We start from the raw sequence: 4,621 nt of genomic DNA on the forward strand, positions 1-4,621 counted from the left end.
GTATTTGAATGCTATACCACTTGTTGCATATATGTTTAGTATTGACATTACTTCATTGTCTATAGTACCTTTTAGCAGGATGTATTTTTTTATCTCTTTTAATTAGATCTCATTTTACTATTGCTTTATCTGAGATTAGGAATGCTACCCCTGCTTTTATTTTATTTCAGCTGAAGCATAATATATTCTGCTCTAGTCTTCTTTCTTTACTCTGTGTGTATCTCTCTGCTTCAAATGCATTTGAAGCATTTCCTATAAGCAACATATTGTAAGATGATGGTTTTTAATCCACTTTACTATCTGCTTCAGTTTTATGGAAGAGTTCATCACAGTTATGATTACTAATCTTTCTCTCCATCCTATTTCCACCCCTCATCTATACTTTTCTTTCTCCTTTCACCCTGTCCCTCCTCATCAGTGTTTTGATGTTGACAACCACCTCCCTCAATCAGCCCTCTCTTCTATCAGCTGCCCATTTTCTTTCTCCTTTCCTCTCCTACCTCTCTCTGTCTTTCCTTCTGTCCCCCCTTCCCTTTTGTTTCCCCTTTCCCCTCGTGCTTCCCTATAGGGTAAGATAAATTTCTATACCTAATTGCTTGTGTATGTTATGCCATCTTTGAGCCAAATCCAATTAGAGTAAGGTTCAAACAATACTCATCCCCTCCCTTCTTTCCCTCTACTGTAATAGGTCTTTTGCACCTCTTTGTGTGATGTAATTTACCCTATTCTACCTCCCCCTTTCCTCTTCTCCCAGTTCAATTCTTTTTTTTCACTCCTTATTTTTTAATATGATTACATCAAATCACCTTATACCCATACCCTCTGTCTATGTATACTACTTCTATCTGACCTAATAGAGATATGCTTCTCAAGAGTTACAAGTTTCATCTTCCTGTGTAGGAATGTAAACAGTTTAATCTTATTTAACAACATGCTTTTTCTTTGCTTTTCTGTTTATCTTTTTATGGTTCTCTCCACTCTTGTATATGAAGATCAAATTTTCTGTTAAGTTTTGGTCTTTTCATTAGGAAAGTTTGAAAGTCTCCCCCCACCTTCTTTTTTCATCAGGACCAAGTCACTTCATTGGGATGTAAATGGTGATTTTTTTTTGTTACAGATTATGAAAGGTTAGATAACCAAAATATACATGCACTGAAAGACAGTAGGAGTCACTCCCACAGTTACCAAGTGTGATGGAAGCCAGATGTGGCTTAGTTCTTGTCACTGTCTCCAATGGTGTGCTCATCAAAAATATATTCTGCCATGCCAGAATCGGGGCCTATAATTTGTACAGGTTGGTTACATCTGATAGTTGTTTGGTAGATTTTACCTATTTGTCCAGGTAGTGGGTTTCAATGAAATTCCATAAATGGGGGTCATTCTTGTTATCAGCTTGTTGTCAACTTGTGTAATTACAGTAATGACTGATTGACATTTTTTTCTCAAGTACAGAGCACACTCTGTTGTGTTCTGCCCACTCTCCCAGTCATCTCATTTTGGTTTCTTGATGTCTTGCAGGAAGATCTGACCACCTCTCTGGTTTTGCAGTTTCATCAGCTTCTCAGCACGCTCCCTCTCCTAGTGGGATTAGTGTAGGAAATACTTGGCAAAGTTCGTCAATGCCACATCATCTCAATCAAAGTACTAAGACATGGACAGGTAGAAATAGGAGGTGTAGAGCTCCAGGTTGATCTGCTGGTTGATGGTGGCCTCTGAGTCCTGGTGGTAGTTCTGTTGTACCTGACAGGGAGAGGAAGTCCTCATGGCAATGGAGATGGTAGAGGCAGCGAAGCGGAGGAGGAGTGCTTAGTGGTGGTGAAGGTGAAGAGGTGGCTAAGGGCAGGTCTGGCTGGAAATCAAGTGGTTCAAGCACTGTTGAAGCAGAAAACCGCCGCGACTCCCCTTCTCTGTGCTTCTAGCCAAAAGTCTCCTATTTCACTGAATGTCTATCTTTCCCCTAAAACATTATGCTCAATTTTACTGGGTAGTTGATTATCGGTTATAGTACAAGCATCTTTGACCTCTGAAATGTCATATTCCAATCCTTCTTATCCTTTAAGGTAGAAGCTGCTAAGTTCTGAGTAACTCTAACTGTGTCATCTTGATATTTGAATTGTTTCTTTCTGGTTGCTTACAGTTTTTTTTTTCCCTCTTTGACCTGATAATTCTCTAATTTGGCTACAATATTCATTGGAGTTTTCATTTTGGGATCTCTTTCAGGAGGTGATCAGTGGGGTTCTTTTAATGACTATTTTACCCTCTGGTTCTGGGATATAAGGGAAGTTTTCTTTGATGATTTCTTGAAGGATGCTGTCCAGGAACTATTTTTTTTTGTCATGGCCTTCAAGTAGTCCAATAATTCTTAAATTATCTCTCCTGGATCTATTTTCCAGGTCAGTTGTTTTTCTAATGATGTATTTTACTTTTTCTTCTATTCTTTTTTTTTCATTCTTTTGATTTTGTTGGATTGATTTCTGAGGTCTCATAGAGTTATTGGCTTCTACTTGCCCAATTCTAATTTTTAAGGAATAATTTTCTGCAGTTAGCTTTTGTACTTAGTTTTCCATTTGGCCAATTCTACCTTTAAAGGAATTGTTTCTTTTTTTTTTTTCAAGGTTTGTTCATTTTTTTTTAATTTGGCCAATTCTTTTTTTAAGGAGTTTCTTTTAATCAATTTTTGTGCTTTCTTTTCCATGCTATTGACTTTTTTCATAATTCTCCAAAGCTCTCATTTTTTTCCCCAATTTTTCTTCTACCTCTCTTCCTTGATGGCTTCTAGAGTTTTTTCCAGTCAGCATGATCTATATCTTGCCACTGGACCTAGATGGCTCTGGAGGAGAAGTGAGGCTGTTGACTTTGCATGGCCTTTCTTTACTTAAATCCACTTCACTCCCATGCCATGGAATCATCTACCTGACATCATGGTCCTCTTCAATGAAAGACAAATAATAGCAACACCCCTTTCACTAAAATAGGTCATTGTGACAAGATTCTTATTTATGTTTATTTGTCTCTTCTAGCATATCTCCTGACTTTCAACTTGATGTTAGAGCTAGGCTCTGTGAACTTTTGGTTGGATTGGTCCTGTTGCTGTTTTACTGGGGATAAGGAGTGTTGTGTTATTCCAGGTTCTCAAGGACAGTTCAACTTGGGGAGATGCAAATTATCAGTGCTCCTAAAGTTGTGTGATCCGGGGGAAAGTCTGATCTGTCCCTCCTATTCCCCTAATCTGAGTTCTGTGAGATCCTGACCTGGATTTTGGTTTAAGCAACAGTATTTCTGATCTCAGTCACCATCTTTCCACTGAACTGGTGCATGTTCACAACCCTCTCTCTCTTAAATCCAATTCACTTTCAAGTTGTGGCATAGCCTGCCTGATGTCATAGTCTTCTTTGAGAATGAAGAACAAATAACAACAATAACAATGACAAAACCAAAAGCTTTGCTATTGTCTAAGATTCCTACCCTGGTTATGTCTCTGCAGGCTTCAGACTGGTCTAGAAGTTAAATCTGAGACAATGCTCTGCTGCTAATAGTTTCTGAATTTGCTATTATATGGCTGCATTGCCTAGGACCTGAAAACAAATCTCCCTTTCTTCCAGAATGACACTCCTCAGCACAAATCCCCTCCTCATTCCACCCCTAATCTGTGATCTGGTACTGTGATGAGACACAAGACTACCAATTAGAATCTGTAACTGCTATCTTCATGAGGTGATGGACCTTAGTATGGGCCCAGGAGACATTTTTCTTTTTGCTTTGGAATACATCCTCCTCCTTTCCTGGAATGCAGTTATGATACTCTTAGCCAGATCCTGGCCCCAATATCTGCAAACTTCTCTATCAGTCTTCCTATAGGAGATAAATATCAAAACTTTTGAACACCTAAATCTTCATTTTCCTCAATGTTTTTTTTAAGACTCATAAAACATATCTTCTTAACACAGATAGAACAAGGTCTTCTATTCTCCAACTAACTTCTCTAACTGGTAGAAGATTTCAAGAATGCACTTAATCTCTACTACATAACATTATCTAGCTACCTGAACTACCAGTGCTAGGGCATTGAGTATTTTAAAATAGCACTCCATATTACAGCTCTAAGGGATCCTTAAGGGTGGCTTAGGTAAAATTATGCCAGGTTATGCTCACTTGAGATAGTATAATATTACAGCAACTTTGGACCCAAACCAAAGGGAGTAGGAAAAATGGATTTTTTTTTCCTACAAGTGGTGACTGAGTGCTTTAGTCCTTTCTCTGTGGCTTAGAACTGACAAAAGTGGAGGTAGAGTTTGTGTGCGGCTTTTTGTTCACAGATGATTGTGCACTCAATGCATTTCTCAGGTTGAGAAGCAACAAAAATGAATCTATGTGTGCCACTTTTGCTAATTTTGACCTAAAAATTAATGCTAGGGAAACAGGTTCGCCACTAGCCAGCACTACACCATTCACAGATGGAACCATCAGTTGTAGCTAATGTAGAGATTTTGAGTGCTGTGGATAAATTCATTTACCTTGGCAGTATACTTTCCAGGGATGCTCACATATATCATGATGTTGACAAATGTATTGCCAAAACTAGCTTGGCATTTGGGAGGCTCTAAAATAATGTGTGGGAGAC

The 4,621-nt window shown here is 38.5% G+C and overlaps 1 pseudogene; it reads right to left on the reverse strand.

The window, feature by feature from the left end:
• Positions 1–1,211: 1,211 nt before the first annotated feature.
• LOC114053730 lies at positions 1,212–1,764 on the reverse strand (annotated as a pseudogene).
• Positions 1,765–4,621: the final 2,857 nt, after the last annotated feature.

Source organism: Vombatus ursinus, unplaced genomic scaffold (genome assembly GCF_900497805.2).
Source record: "Vombatus ursinus unplaced genomic scaffold, bare-nosed wombat genome assembly UNPS02014812.1, whole genome shotgun sequence".
In the NCBI taxonomy this organism is placed as follows: domain Eukaryota; kingdom Metazoa; phylum Chordata; class Mammalia; order Diprotodontia; family Vombatidae; genus Vombatus; species Vombatus ursinus.